The 17,403-nt window shown below is 30.4% G+C and overlaps 4 non-coding genes across 4 annotated transcripts; all 4 read right to left on the bottom strand.

The window, feature by feature from the left end:
- Positions 1-16,572: 16,572 nt before the first annotated feature.
- On the bottom strand, positions 16,573-16,645 carry TRNAT-CGU (transfer RNA threonine (anticodon CGU)). Its single transcript has one exon. It is a non-coding gene; the product is annotated as a tRNA-Thr (tRNA).
- Positions 16,646-16,806: 161 nt separating this feature from the next.
- TRNAT-CGU (transfer RNA threonine (anticodon CGU)) lies at positions 16,807-16,879 on the bottom strand. The gene has a single exon. It is a non-coding gene; the product is annotated as a tRNA-Thr (tRNA).
- A 168-nt stretch (positions 16,880-17,047) lies between these two features.
- Positions 17,048-17,120, bottom strand: TRNAT-CGU (transfer RNA threonine (anticodon CGU)). The gene has a single exon. It is a non-coding gene; the product is annotated as a tRNA-Thr (tRNA).
- Positions 17,121-17,288: 168 nt separating this feature from the next.
- Positions 17,289-17,361, bottom strand: TRNAT-CGU (transfer RNA threonine (anticodon CGU)). The gene has a single exon. It is a non-coding gene; the product is annotated as a tRNA-Thr (tRNA).
- Positions 17,362-17,403: the final 42 nt, after the last annotated feature.

Here is a 17,403-nt window from a genome sequence, read left to right as displayed (position 1 = left end):
CGCCAGTCCCCAGCTGATAGTTATAAGCAAAATAACTTCGATGCACAATTAGTTTGTTTATATTCTACATGGCTTCGTGTCTGTCTTGGTGTTGAATAAGGGATAAATGGTGAAAGAATATAGATTATGCCACTTAAGAGAATTGATACTTGAGATGGGCTTGGCTTATTCGAAACAGAATAGAAAGGATATTTCCTAACGTTTTAACAACCAATGTCGACCGAGATACCCACACTACGTCACTTGCAGGTGTCCCATTAAAATCTGTTTTCTCCAATGCTCTTCTCTACAGCACCACCTAGCGGTGAACGAAGACTTTCCAAACTGTGAGATGCCGTGCAAATATGAATTCTTGTGATTCTTCTTGTCCTCTACTTCCCCTTAAAGTTTATCCCAATAATCTTGAGACACCATACATATTGATATTTAATACTACTAATGTAAATTTTGTATTACTGTTATTGTCTCACCTATGTATAATTATTAAATTTGCTTCATAATCTCAGTTTCTGTTATTATTATTTTTTTGTTGTCTTTTTAGTGAAGTTTATTCTTTTGAATAACCCTCAAAAGAGGTCGAATTTGCTTTTGACTTCCCAAGTCTATTACGTCAGTCGCAGTCTTTAATCGGAAAATGAGTCATTCTAACTCATTGATTTATTTGGAGCGAAGTAGAATTTTTTAAAAGTTGAATTAATTTCAGATCAATACCCTATCAGCACTAAATTAATCACAACACAGTTATTCCAAAAATAACTCACTCCAAGCAGTGTAACTTTTGGACTTACTATGATTCGATCCTAGTACTTATTCAATCACTCATATCTAGAGTAATATTACCGAGAAATTATTATTTTTTCTCTGAATAGATGTAATAGATTTTTAAAGGTCTAAATCATAATTTAAGATATATTTGTATATTTGTTATAAATGTGCCAATTTTATATAATAATAGGAGGCGGCGTTACTGGAAATTAAGTACCGTTTTGTTCTATCGCCACAGCCGCGGCAGTGTCGCTGGTTGTAGTGATGCCACCTGACATCATTACACCCAAATTGTGTTGTGTTCGCATGTGTTAGTATGCGTTTAAAAGACGATTGCCAATCCCGCATGCGTACCGTGAAGCACATCCGTTTTACGGTTCCTCAATAAAGTACAAAGCTTAAAGCCTACAGCAAAAATCGCGAAGTTTAATTCATAACAAAAGGCGTTGAAAACTAAATCAAAGCCTTATGTTGCTTGAAGAAAATGCACGCCTCCATTCTTCTGGCGTCTCTCAAAACTATATCATACCTGCCAACTTTCACTCTTTCCGAGAATGGATTTTCAGAGTGGTTGTAAAACAATAAACGAAAAACAATCAGACTCAAAAATATGTTTATATTTTGATCCCGTTGTAATTCGCTTGCGCAAGGATTATTATGCTTTTATATATTTATTATAATTATTTATATGTAGTGGTGGTCAAACTCATTTATAATTATCAGTATAATTCAAAAAGTTAATTGGAATAACCTGAGTATTGCTACCACTGTAAATATGAGAATAAAATCTTCCGGAAAATCCGGAAGAGTTGGCAGGTATGCTATATCCATCGTTTCAGTTGGGAATTCTATCACGTGTCATACAGTCTATTTCAAACTATTACGTACTCTTGAAGAACCATAGTGGCTCAGGGGATAGAGTGTTTTTCTCCCATTGAGGTGAACTGGGTTCATATCCCAGAAAAGGCAGGAAGATATCAATTCCACACCCAGCTCGCACCCACCACAGTGTTGACGAAAAATATCCTCAGTGGTAGACGGATCAAGGACTAGAGTCCCCTTGCCATCAGGCTAACCATGGAAGGCATTAGTGGCTTTCCTCTACATATAACGCAATTGCGGATTAGTTCATTCAAAAGAGACAATTTCTTCCAATACTTGATCCATGAGACTTGTCTTTTGGATTGGGTTCAAAATTACAAGGCTACGGAGTTGAACATTTGAAGTCGTAAACCCCCTAAAAAATTGGCTGAACTGTTCAACGACGGATATAAAATGAAACTTATTGACTTTGGAAGCAGATGTCATACCTGCCAACTCTTCCGGATTTTGCCGAAGATTTTATTTTTATATTTAAAGTGGTAGTAAATATATACTATTTTTTCTTTTATAAACTTAATTTTTAAATGATTTTGATCACCACTATTCTTACAAAATTGAAGCACATATATTAATATGCGTTACTAACATGGTTGTCAACTGAAGTTTTTTCAAATGCAACGTATTTGTTTGCTTAAAATTGAAGTTTTAATTCCATTTTAATACCACTGGGAAAAATGATAATGGAAGGGATTAAAAGTTGGCAGGTATGAAATGTGCTTTGACGATGCAGAAGATGGTGTTCAGTTGTGACTGTCACGAAAGGCGGCATCCTTTTTCAAAAAGATTATAAACAGTTCCCTTTATGAAAAATGTCTGAATAACGGTATAAATAAAACTAATTTTTGAAATGCTCCCTCATTCAAAAATCTATTTTATTTGGAAAAAAAAGAGTCGTATTTTAGACGAGTTATTTCAATACATTTACTTTTAGGACACGCCTCGTAACTTCTCAGAATAATTCACCTTGACTGTAGAAACTATTATTTGCATTTACGTAAAGAGCGACTTGATTCAGGTGTTCCATTAAAGATTTCATTGATAAAGTAAATACAATATACTAGTTATAACATTTTCTTGAAAAAGAAACGGGAATAGAAATTACTTAGTTCCATTTCTTAGTCTATTACGTATAAGAAATCGTTAATCTTTTAATTAAATTGTTGGAGTAGGTAAATATTACAAAAGTAATATTGAGCATGATCGTTTCCTTTTTCATTTAAGCTTAAAGTAAATTAGAATATCTGAAAATGTTATATTTTTATGTTGTGTTTTACAAACTTTTCAAAAATTATGTAAAACTATAGGCAAAATGCTATATTTTTATGTTGTGTTTGACAAAATTTTCAAAAATTATGTAAAACTATATGCAAAATGTTATATTTTTATGTTGTGTTTTACAAAATTTTCAAAAATTATACCAAACTATATGCAATAAAATAAATATGGGCAACTAAAAGTTCTAATTTTCACATAAAATTAAAAAAAAAAAAGTCCAGTTGCGTGTAAAACTCACTGTATAGTTATTATAATTATAATTATAAATTTATCAATTTCACAAAAAAAGCAATTTAAAAACCATATATTCATTTATTTCTGAAATTATGTATTTCGTATGGCTAGATCACTTCATCTATTGAACCAACCTATTAAAATGCAGCAAAAATGCAAGGAAAGTGTTTAATTTCCTAATTTAATTCGACAAACTAAAAAAATTTGATTTATTGCCATTCGCATTTAAAGGTTTATGAACTAAATAAATTTAAAAAAAAAAGCATTGCTACTAATTTATATATATTTTATAAATGTGGGGTAACGTTTACCTCATGGTGCAAACATAAATGTATACGTAATGAATAGTTTAAAGGCAGATCTGGCAGCTACTATGCTTTTTGCAAATATTTTTTAGAGTGATAAACTGTCAAAAACTAAACTTTCAGGATTTTGGGCAATTTTCGCAACATTTAAAAAGCCTTGCCATGAAAGAAGTGAAATAAAAAACCATTTTATATGAACTTTTGAATTATTCACATGTACTGATGAGAAAAATAAATTTAACTTGGATTACTAAAAAAGAATTTATTATACATTCGAAAAATTTTTTTCCATCACTAAAAGAAATTTGTCAATAGAAAATTGGCAGCATTGTAAACATAGTAGGATTCACTCGTGTTACTATTTTAATCAAAGAATGTCCAAAATTGTTTACGTTTTTCATGCCAAATTTTCTTTTGTTTTCGAAGATTTTCTATTAGCTAGAAATTTCAAAATTTTGTTTTCAGGAGTTTTTTTTTCGCTAAATCGGATGCAATGAAAATTATCATGTTACTTCAGAAAAGTGTTGTCAGGTCAGATGTATTTTATTTTACTACCGTCGTTTAACAGCCGACCCAATTTTGGGTTTACGACTATTGATGTTCAACAACATTGGTAATCTTGTAATTTTAAACCCAATCCAGAAGATAAAGGAACTCCTGGATCTAGCATTAAGAGAAATTTGTCGTCATGGAGGACTTCAAGTGGCTGTAAAATGTCAGGTGAAATAGACAATTCAATATGGGGCTGTTTTGGCTGAGTAATACATATAAAATATTTGGTTTATATAGCAATTATATTATTTATGTATAATGCATAGGGTCAAAATTGGTTGAAAAGCATACATGCCAACTCTTCAGGATTTTTCAGAAGATTTTATTTTCATATTTAAAGTGGTAGCAATACTCAGGTTATTCCAATTAACTTTTTGAGTTATAATGATAATTATAAATGAGTTTGACCACCACTACATATAAATAATTACAATAAATATTTCAAAGCATAATAATCCTTGCTCAAGCGAATTACAACGGGATCAAAATATAAATATATTTTTGAGTCAGATTGTTTTTTGTTTTACAACCACTCTGAAAATCCATTCTCGGAAAGAGTGAAAGTTGGCAGGTATGGAAAAGTGATTGTAAAATATCGAGTGAAATAGACAGTTCTGTATAGTGCCGATATATGCTGAATAACGGATATAAAATATTAGGTTAATATAACAATTCCACATAGATCCAATGTCGGCCATTGTTGAGTCAAGATTCATGAATACTGGTACAATGAGGGCTCAAGTTATTTTGCTGCAAGGAATATTGGCTTGGTTTGGCATAAACTTCACTGTTGACGTGAACAAACATCACCAGTGAACAGTACACGTCACCAGTGAACCAACCAGTCAGAAACTAGCGTAGACTGTGAGAAGCATTAAACCAAAGTATCAAATCTATTTAATCAACATTTCTTAAAATTTGTTTTAACTATTGTATTATAGTATTAAAAATTATTATTATCATTTTTTCAAGTATTTAAAAAAACACTTTAAATACTTGAAAAGTTCCCACTAAAATAAAAATAAAATTGATTAAATACTTTTTTAAACTAACTTCAATTTGATCAAAAATTAAAGTGGTGTCATAATTAATAAACTGAACCTTACCGTTCAGTAGAAGTTTAGTACCGTTTAGCTCTATCAAAAAGTCCTTAACGAAGACAAATTTACTTAATACTTGATACCGGAGCTTCCTTGTCTTCCGTATTGGGCTCAAAATTACATGGCTACGGAAACCACTGACCAATGGTATTCCTGAACTCAAAATTGTTTCTGTTCTTCAACGACGGTTATGAAATAAAATAAAATCTTAATGGATCGAGGATGTGATCTCAAATGTGCTAATTAAATAGTGTAGACAACATTTCAAGTTGCAAAATCAGACACAAAATATATTTTCTTTGTATAAACATACCTTTTTTATTATGCATTCGGAATTTTGATCCCTAAAATATAGGGGCTAGTGCATATGACTATCAACAGTTGTAGGTTTAAGGTCAGTAAACATGCAGATTAAAGTGACAAAATGTTAAGTTGAATGCTTTCACACCAATTTCAAACATTTCGTATATTTAATTAACACGTTGAATGTCATGGGGTCACCGGTGAAACCAAGATTATTAGAAACACATAATTCGAGTAAATTTTTATTGCTTATAATTTTTTAAATATTATTATCGATACTAAAATGGTTTGCAGAAATGAATGCAATATAGAACATACAAAAATAGTTTCATTTATATACACAGAGATGCCAACTTGATCCGGACAGAGAACAAATACTTTCAAGTTGTAGTTTATTAATTGTGATTCTTGGCTTAATAAATTCAATTGAGTAGATTTTTATCAACCACTATTTCTAAATAGGCTTATATAATTCACCACTTTTTTAAGACATGTCATGCTAAATCTTTTAAACAACTAGCAAAATCTGTCTAATATTTGCAAATTTAGTTCGTAGTTATTTGCCGTTCGGCCCAGACGGGCAAGCCATGTAAAATTAACGTGGCATTCAACGCGCTAAAGCAACAGTTATTTTATTATTATTATTTTTTTTGAAGAAGACTTCGTTAACAAGTACTGCCTGACCACCCTGAATAACTTTTGATCTCATGATGGAATTTTAATGCTCTAGGACATCTTATTGTATTGAGAAAGAGACTTCAATCATGCTAATTATTTAGTGCAGACGATATTTTAAGTTACGAAATCAGACACAAAAACGTTTTTTTTTTCAATAAATCAATTTATTTTTCGATGAATTCAGATTTCTGACCTTCAAAATATAGGGGATAGCAGTAATGAGGAAAATATATTTCCCATAGTTTAATCAGAAAATTGATCCAATGTTTGGACCGCTTAATGCGAATTTTAATTTTTGTCATATCTTGGTTGGATAGTTCCTTAGAAATCTAAATTTAATGTATTATTATCATTATTTTTTTTTAGAATTCATTTTCTTAGAAAGATTCATCCGATTTTGCTGAAATTTCGTAATTTGCCATATAAAATTATATAATTACATTCTTTAAAATGGTGAAAAAAATCTGTATACTTTATAATTCAATTTGTTTCGGCTATTGTTAAATAAAATACTAAATATTTAAAAAAAAGTTATTTTTTAATGACATTATATTAGAAGAAACGAATTTTATAACTGTGTGCAAAGATTTAATAACTACCTTAATTCATTTTAAGTCATTTTCCCATCACAACATATCAGAAATTCAAAGTATCCTATGAAGTGCAACTTTATTGCACTTATTTCGTGGAATTTATAACAAATTAAAATGCCTACTGGATCCAAATTCCAAAACGTCACTAAAAAATAAAAATTGTATCCATATTACTTTCATTAAGTCAATAATTACCCATGCGTTCCCTTGCTTGATGCAATATTTGTAAAACACAAACGAAAAAAAAAAAAAAACTCAACGTATTCCAAAACAAATTACTTAGAAAAATAAGTGGTGTCCCCTATTTTATCAGAAATAAGGACATACACGGAAATTTTAAATTAAATACTCTCTCAGATATATTAATGACACTCTATCTTTTCATAGAAAAAGCTAAAATTAGACCCCTAGCATATAGACAACCCCTCCCCCATAATTCTAATCCCACTTCACGCATTCCTCCTTTGTATGTCTAAGAAATCAGTTAATCTGTCAATCAGTTTCCCTGCAGTGCACTGCTATTTGAATTATGCTCTAAAAACTACCCTTAACTAACTCCTTTTACTAATGATGCTATTTTATCTAACAACTTTAATTGAACTATTACTATATATTAAGATTATTTTGACACTCTTATTAATATTTATAACGTTACTGGTGACTAGTCGATTTACATTTAATACGGGGGATATGCATCTGGAAAAAATTAAAAAAAGTGGTAGTAATATTAATGAGTTTCGTTTATTATTATGATTGTTTCTGCCAGAATATTTTTTCTCTAAGTAAATAAATGAAGATCCGAATGTGGAGGATATGAAATTTTAATTTGATAGTGAAAACTAATATTAAGAAATTTTCAGCTTCTTTGCAACAAAATTGATACCAGTTATTATTTTTCTCTAGGTGCGTAAGAATCCTGTAATATATACTACCTTTCATTTAATAAGCGCTGCGATTAAGGCAACTTATTTCTAATTCATGATCATTGTATCCTTTTGTTTTTATAATCATCATGGGTGAAAGTGAGATGGAAAAAGAAGAGAGACTGGTAGAAAAAACCATTTCGGTTTTTACTTGTTTTCGGGTGTAGTTAATCTATTCTTTTTATTAAACTATTAATCAATTTCTACACTTCCTCCGGAACGAAGCAGTTTTATATATATGTCATAATTGTAAAAAAATCGTGGTAGTTACAAAAATTATTGTTTCTCGTAAAAGAAAACATACCAGAATGAAATATCTTTCGTGCCAGTTTTTGCTCTTTTCCGTTTTGGTACATATGTAGGCTTTCACTCCTGCAAATCACTATTGTATTATCAACTCTGTTCGTAAAAATGAAAAGGTTTAAAGCCCCTGAGGGACCAAAAAGCCTTGAGTAAATTTAAGACTATGACTAAGCAGATAACTCCAGGACTGGAAAGTCCATCTACAGGGTGTCTCAGTTAAGCGTTTCAGAACTTCTAAGAGGGGTAGGGGGCACCCTGACGACTCGAAATCATATAGCAATGTGGGGTCGGAAATGCTTTCCTGAAGCGGTGACGTACACAGAAGCACCATAAAGAAAAGAGACCGTAAGTGAAAAATCGCTATAATAATACATTGAAAAAATTATATGGCCTCCTCGGTCACCCGACCTATCATGTCTTGATTTCTGGAGTCATATGAAAACACTGGTTTATGACACCCCAGTTGATAAAGCTGGTTGCAAGAATCGCAGTAGCTGCCTGCGAGATATGCCTGGAGTATTGCAGAATGTTCGAATGTCCATGCGCCGGAGACGTGAGGTGTACATTGTAGCAGGTGGCAGAAACTTCGAACACTTACTTTAGCCCATGCACCATATAATTTTTCAATGTATTATTATAACGATTTTTCACTTACGGTCTCTTTTCTTTATGGCGCTTCTGTGTACGTCACCGCTTCAGGAAAGCATTTCCGACCCCACATTGCTATATGATTTCGAGTCGTCAGGATGGACCCTACCCCTCTTAGAAGTTCTGAAACGCTTAACTGAGACACCCTGTATAATCAAGACGCAAAATAGAAAAAACTTTTAACATTTAATTTTTAGCTATTCTTATTTTTATCCAATTTTCGGGAATAATAAAGTATCTATAACTAGTAGTTTTTTCTAACGAATACAATTTATATATTAAATTGCTTCTTTCTCGAGTAAAGATAAATAGCAGTAAATTGCTTATTGTTTAGAATGGATTTACTCTTTCAAAAAATTATCTATTATTGAAATAGTTCTACTACCAGCGTTTTCTCTTGTCCGTCTCACTTTCAAGCCTGGTAAACTCGTGGTGATTCTTATAGGGCGTGGGCGAAATTATTCTTAGTCTGCAAGTTTTACTATTTAATTCGCTAAAGTTTTGCAGAAAACGTAGCAGTTGGTATCCACGTCAAATCATATTTTGTTTACCCAACGGGAAGAGTAATAAGATTACGTCAGAGAGTTTAACAGAAATCAATTAAATGACCCATTTAATCCGAAACACAAAATTAATACCTGAAAAAAGAAGGTAGCATAAATTTGTATATGTTACGGTGAATGACCGAAATCTGGAGAATGTCGACTCTCACCGGTGAATGTCAACAATCACATAGTCGCTTTGGTGAATGTTCGAAATATTTGTTATATCCAATTTTATATTAATTTATTCGTTTATATTATTAAATTTATTTGATATATTTATTCTATATTTAAATACTTACGGACGATAGATTAGAAGAAACATCAGTGTTTGGAGTATCGGGCAAATATATACCGGGCAATGGCACTTGGACTTAAAAAAACATCAGTGTAGGGTATACCGAGCCACTTAATGTTAGGTGTCACTGCCCGGTATACCCTACACTGATGTTTTTTAAGGTTAAGTGCCACTGCCCGGTATACATTTGCTCGGTATACCCTACACTGATGTATTTTTAAGGTCAAGTGCCATTGCCCTGGTATATATTTGCCCGATACTTGGTGTATACCGGGCAGTGTCACTTAACCTTAAGAAAACATCAGTGTAGGGTATACCGAGCAAATGTATACCAGGCAAATGTAAATGTATGGCCCGATACTCCAAACACTGATGTTTCTTCTGATCTATCGGCAGTAAGTATTAAAATATCGAATACCACGAATAAATTCATATCAAATCGAATGTAAAAAATATTTCGGACATTCACCAAAGCGACTATGTGATTGTTGACATTCACCGGTGAAAGTCAGAAATAAGGGTATTTGGAAAATATTTCGGACATACACCAAGCGACTACGTGAATGTGGACATTCACCGGTGAATGTCGACATTTTCGAGACTTCGGTCATTCACCGTAACATATATACCAAATGGATATCTCTTCCTGCTGTATACAACTTTAACTTTAAAAAGTCAACGTGTCATATAGTCATGCTGCCTGTCAACTACGACTCCTTTTGCAAAGTATTTCATAGAGTGGTAGATATTTAAAAACTGAAGATTTCACAATTTGTGGCAATTATGGCAACATTTTAAAAGCCTTACCACGAAAGAGCTGGGACAAAGTGGTAATACATATGAGCTTTTAATTTACGTGCAGTTGGGAGGAAAATAAGTTTAAATGAATAAAAAAAATATACATTAAATTATAAGCTTAGCTATCACAAGAATAAATTTTTACAAAAGGCGTAGAAAGTTGGCAGCCTTGTATTTCTGATCCAAATACAAAAACGTCAATACAGTAGAGGTACCTTGTTTCTGCAAGCTTAATCCTCACCATGAACTAACTGAATATGCTATCACTTCTTTCTTCTTCTTGAAACGAAACTCTAGCTTTAACACGTTGAATGTCAAGCTAATTTTACATGGCTCGCTCGTCTGGCCACATGGTAAGTAATTACAAGCTAAACTTACAAATATTAGACAGATTTTGGTAATTCTTAAAAGGTCTAATAAAATTCTTCTAAATTGAATTTATTAAATCCAGAATCACAATTAATAAGCAACCACTTGAAAATATTTATTCGCTGTCCGGAGCAAGTTGGTATCTCTGTGTATATAAATAAAACTATTTTTGTCTGTTCTATATTGCATTTTTTTCTTCAAACCATTTTAGTAACGATAATAATTTTAAAAAAAACAGTAAAAATTAACTGGAATTAAGTGTTTCTAATAACGGGGGGTCTGCGGTCACCGGTGACCCCCGTGTCGCTCCGAACAAACTCAGTGCCTTTCACCGGTGACCCCCATGGCATTCAACGGGTTAAAAGGTGAGAATTGAAACTAAAAACATTAGGTATTAGTTTTTCTTTAAAAAAATTACTATTTTATTGCATTAAGAAGCAGTTTTTTTTAACATATTTAGAACATTTGAACAATAGAGTAATCTTTGTTTCGATCGTATACTTTGTTGACTTTAGTATTGTAAATCTTTCTGAGATGAAATCTTATCTTGAATTCTTTTGAGAAAAGTATGCTAACTGGAAAGAAAGAGTTTTGAATTTCGAAATATGTTGCGAGCACAAGGTCATGATTGAAAGACCTTGACATAAATTACCTAATCATTAAGAAATAAATCTAGTGCAAGATGTTTCAAGATTTTCGAAAGGGGTCAGCACTTGATTTAGTTCTAAGTTTTCTCAAAAATTTGGCAATTTACATTTTATTTTTATTTGGTTATTCTAACTGTAACTTTATCTTTATTTATTTTTCCGCTATGGGGCCTCGGGGCACTGTCAGATTTTGGTATTGCCACCGAATACAGAAAGGCTCCTGTGTGTTGGCACGCAGAGTGTCTTCTGATGAAGTACTGTCTTGTCATATCTTAAAATATTCTTCGTATTTCAGACTTTTTAAATTAAAATAAAACAAATTTGGGTTTAGCTGCTTTTAGCTCTTTTCTATTTTAATTTATTATTTTAAATGTTATTAACTTATTTCTCGTCTCTTTCTGAATTTGTGTAAATCCAGTTTCATTCTGTGATAAGATATCACATATTTAGATAATACGTTATTATAGAAAATTTAAATACTTTAAGTAAAAATTATATCCACGTAAAAATAAGTGACACTAATATATATATTTTGCCGACCAGTCTGTGTAGGGGGCAGGGAACTGTCCTTGCATCAGAAAGGTTCTGGGTTCGAATCCCGGGCAAGGCATGGATGTTTCTTTCCCTCTATCTGTGTTCTATGTCCTTTCTCCTTTGTGTGTGAATGTGTGAATGTGACCCGCCCTATAAACGGGTTGTGGTAGTGTGACGTGGGCGACGCTGTTCCACCGCCGTGGCTTCGCCACAGGTGCCCACTGGGTAACGAAAAGAGAATTAGCAGTTCTGGCACTTTCTGTGGCCAATGAACAATAGCTCCAAGTGCCCGCCATTAAAAATATATATATATATATATATATATATATATATATATATATATATATATATATATATATATATATATATATATATATCTATATATATATATCTATATATATATATATATATATTTTGAAAGCAAAAAATTATTATCAATATATGTATTATAGCTTGCTTAAAAATATTATAGATTGTTTGTTTAATGATACTATAGCATGGATTTTAGCTACTATTAAAATATATTTTCACGACTTGAAATTTATATTAAAATATTTTTAATGTATGAGGAAAATCTTTAAAATTATTTCCTTATTAAAGCAGAAAATAATCTTAACAATGCATAAAATTAAGACAAGCCTAGGCTAGTCTTATGTTAGGTAACTTTAATTCTTTCAAGCTCATATAGCCATATCTCATGTATGTTAAGTAAATATCCCGTAATAGATTAATGCAGATAAATATCTAAAACTTTTTATGCTAGTCTTTGGCTTAGTACCTTTATTTTTCTCAAACTCTTATTGTCATCTAATATTTTTCTTTAATGCATGTTGAGTAAACAATTCAAGAAAAAAAATCACGAATCAGACATTTGTAAATATTAAAATATTTCTAAATTAGAAAAAATCACGTAAAGTTTAATTTTGTTTTTATTTCTTAACATACTAATAGTATTGCATTTTACTCTTATAAACCGCAGAACAGAAATGCATAAACTCGTATAATATCAATAACTTAGGGGAACATTTTTTTTGCGCATGAGATTTTTGAACTGATATAAGATATTTTCGTGTAGTTTATTTCAAACTTGGTGAATCGTCTTCCAACACTTGTAATTAAAAAACGAAAAGGTGGGCAACAATTTGCCTGATTGATATTGCATTTTTATTAATAATTACTTTCACGTTTGAATGAGTCGCATGAGTTGAAACAGCAACATGACTTTTCAAAATGAAGAGTCTGATACGAGTTCATTTACAAAAATAAAATTTTACGCCAAGAGCCTGAAAACTGGCACGGTGACGAAATTTTCTCAAAACTACTTAAAATTTCATAAAGATAATTTCAAATTGTTTTTATAAAATTAGTTTTAAAATTTTCACACCCCCTTAAACGAAATGAAAAAAAAATATTTAGCAGATATGAATAATTCACAGTATGCATATTTTTAAAAATGTAGCTATTTTTATAAAAACAATTTCCAGGCTGTGCTTACGGCGTGACATATCAGGTCTTAAGATTTAAAGAAATTTATCAGATTTAAAGAAAAGAATTCAAACAGTGAAACAGTGCTACTTAAATGATGACTTTGACTTTTCAAGATGACTTTTCAAAATGAAGAGTCGAAATTTTTTTTTCTTTGATTAATCCAATGTCAAGGTCTCGAAACAATTTGAACCACTTCTTGTTCTGTGCTTAATTTCGAAAACCTGATTTTTACCCCTTCTCTTCCTCTTCATGCAACAGGAATGTTTATAAATCCTCAAAAGCCAGAAGATGTATCTACCTTTCATGTAAAGTAAGTCTTAGAATAGTTTTATGACAATATTAATTATCCATAGCAGCTAGTTACTTTTAGCAGTAATGATGCCGAATATGTTGATATAATTGACCAATAACATTTTATACATTTTCCGGGAAATATTTCCCAAGTAGTAGACAAAAGATAATTGTTGTGAAAAATATATAATAATCTGCAATATCTTTGCACATCAGCATATTATTAACAATAGGGGTCGGAAAATGAAAATCCAGAAAATATGAAAAATTATATTATATGTAAGAAATTTTCTTCTCTCATATGAACTATTAAATTTCCCTTAAAATAGGAATAAATATTTATTTTACTTTTTTTTGCCTAACATGTTCTATTTTCATTTCAATTTTTCTGGGTGCTCCTCACACTATTGTATTGATATATTTTGCTTTGGTTATACTAAAACGATATTAGAAAGCACTCTTTTTAGCGGATATAATAGTGTGGGCTGATGACGAGATTATATCTTTTCCTAACTTCGTTTCTCACCTGTTTAAGTTTTATTTTAAATTTATTTCATTTTCAATATTCTTAAACAAAATATTTTATTTATAATTTTTCTTCTCTTTAAGAAATGTATGGATTTATTTTCACGTTTCTTTTTATTTTTTAGTATATATATATATATATATATATATATATATATATATATATATATATATATAAATATATATATATATATATATATATATATATATAAATATATATATATATATATATTGCTCATAAGCTGAAAGTATATAGAACTCATAAAATATTTTAAAAAAAAGAATGAAAGAAAAAAAAAGAGTTTTATTTAAAAAATAAAAAATTAAAATTTCTTTTTGCGGATATAATCGTGTGATGACGAGATTATGTCTTTTCGTTATTTTGATATCCAGCTTTTTAATTATTTTTTAAAAATATTTTATTTTAATAATTTTTCTTCTCGTTTCATAAATATTTATTGTATCATTTTCTATGTTTTTTTCAATATTTCTAACTTAACTTAAAATTTATATAACAAATTGTGTATAAACGGTTTTGAGTTCTTGAACCTATTCAGTGTTTAACTCGAGTTTTTATTTGGCTAGAATTTCCGGGTAGTAAATGTAAATCATAATGCATCAGCAAAGTAACTCATAAAATTTTCTATCACTCTAAATGTTCAAGTAAAACTGCTCTAATAAATCTGAAAATGGTAGCCGGAATTTTTCCCTTTAATTTCTTTTTACTTTCGATGAAGGAGCAGATAGCACCAAAGGCTAGGTACTCTGTGCGCAATGGCATTGGCATGGTAGGCAGGAATAACTCAGGATAATTTGTTTCCTAAAAAAAAGGAGTACAATTGGTACGAAAACTATTTCCAGCTTTCAAAATTTGAACCCCTTAATATTAATTTTACTTTTTGCATATTTTGCCATATCTTGAGAACGTTTGAAACGAATTTAAAAAAAAAATTGTTAAGTAAAAATTTATAAAATTCGTTTATCCCAGATAATTCCATGCCAAAAAAAACCTTCAGGAATTATTTATTATTTTTTACTATTTTATATAATAAAAATCTGAAATTATTAAATAGTAGAGTCTACTAATTTTCACATAATTTTATCGAATGTAATTTTGTAAGAAATTTTTTTAAATAAGACAAAAATCTGTTGCTATTCGGTAGATTTCGCTCAAATTTTGTATTTTTCCTTGCAAAATTGCACTCTTTAAAATCATGCGAAAAAATACATACCTTACAATTCAAAAGTTTTTCTACTATTATTAAATAAAAAAGATAAAAATAATAAATATTTTACTTAAAGCTACTTTTTTACATGGAATCATCTTTGGATAAACGAATTTATAAATATGTGCAAATGTTTCTCAATTTGCTAAAAAGTTCTCGAGATATGTATAATAATAAAAGTCCAAACATTGGATCACTCTCCCGAATAAACTATTTGGGACCATATGTTCCAGATAGGGTCTACCCCCTATGTTTTAGAGGTCAAAAATCCAAATCCAAAAAATTCAGAAAAGTAAATTTTCATGTCTGATTTCATAATTTTAAATATCGTCTGAGCTAATAAATTGGTATATTTGAAGTTATCCCCCCCCTAAACATTCAGATTGAGTACTTGAACGTGAGGACAAATCATTAAATCAAAAGTTACTCACGGTTGACAGTTTATTATTTTTTTTTTTGAGGAATGTGCAACTCCGTCTGACTGTAAGCTATTTGTCTCATTGTTTTTTTTTTTTTTTGAATGATGACTAGTGTTTATTTTTCCAGCTTTCAAGCTAAAATATTTAATATTTAAGAAGCAGAAGAAAAATTGGCATGTTTTCAAATATCAAAGTAGTTCGTTAAAAACAAGACATATAATAAGCAACAAACGAAAGTTCAATGCTAGGTAAGTAGATGAATTGTTAAATTTTTATTTACTATATTCGACTATTTGATTAAAATACAATTTGCATTTATAACCTATACATTTTATTCAAGACAGGTTGTTAAATCAACAATTTTAGTAATACATTGAAAAATTATGATATTTATTCTGTTGCTTTACGTATTTTTTATCAAACTACACATACTCGTTTATATCACGATGAATATAAAAATAAAATATCACGCCATTCACATAAAATAAAATGTTACTATTTATCGTAATAGTAAAATTTATTCTTCATTAAAATTAAAATTAGTTAAAATGTTTTAGATCACCAATACATCTAAATTTAAATTTAAATAAAAAGGTAGGCCTCCTAAAAATAGAAAATATTTATCTACATGCGTCTGTTATACTATTTTAATTTTACTACTACTAAAGAAAAACAAACTCGGAAAGTTTTAAAAATTGTGAGGTACATGCTTCAGTTGAAATAGGGTATCTACCACTCACGAACATTTTCGTGAATAATCTTTCAGATAATATGATCCATTGATCAAATTTTTTAAAAATTAAATAAAATTTCATTTTAATCTGAATCTTACATCTTAAAAAAAAGCAAGAATGATTTAAATGACATACATGCCAGCCACCAGTGAGGATTGAACTCACGACCCCTGGTTTACGAGACTAGTGCTCTAACCACTGAGCTATGATGGCTCGGATGCGCTATCAAAAATAACAATAGATTATTTTGTAATATGGAATAATCTTCTAGATAATATGCTCCATTCAACAGCATTTTTAGAAATTAAATAAAATTATATAATAATTTGAGTCCTCACTGCTTTAAGCAAAAGAGAGAATGATTTAAATGAACCAGCCACCAGTGAGGATTGAACTCACGACCCCTGGTTTACGAGACCAGTGCTCTAACACCTGAGCTATGATGGCTCTGATGCGCTATCAAAAATAACAATAGATTATTTTGTAATATGGAATAATCTTCCAGATAATATGCTCCATTCAACAGCATTTTTAGAAATTAAATAAAATTATATAATAATTTGAGTCCTCACTGCTTTAAGCAAAAGAGAGATTGACTTAAATGATATACATGCCAGCCACCAGTGAGGACTGAACTCACGACCCCTGGTTTACGAGACCAGTGCTCTAACCACTGAGCTATGATGGCTCTGATGCGCTATCAAAAATAACAATAGATTATTTTGTAATATGGAATAATCTTCTAGATAATATGCTCCATTCAACAGCATTTTTAGAAATTAAATAAAATTATATAATAATTTGAGTCCTTACTGCTTTAAGCAAAAGAGAGATTTACTTAAATGATATACAAGCCAGCCACTAGTGAGGATTGAACTCACGACCCCTGGTTTACGAGACCAGTGCTCTAACTACTAAGCTATGATCGCTCTGATGCGCTAACAAAAATAACAATACACTATTTTGTAATA

The sequence above is a fragment of the Parasteatoda tepidariorum genome, chromosome 4, assembly GCF_982258835.1.
Source record: "Parasteatoda tepidariorum strain Cologne lab strain chromosome 4, Ptep-v5.0, whole genome shotgun sequence".
Taxonomy (NCBI): Eukaryota; Metazoa; Arthropoda; class Arachnida; order Araneae; family Theridiidae; genus Parasteatoda; species Parasteatoda tepidariorum.
This window is presented reverse-complemented; position numbering and strand designations above follow the sequence as displayed.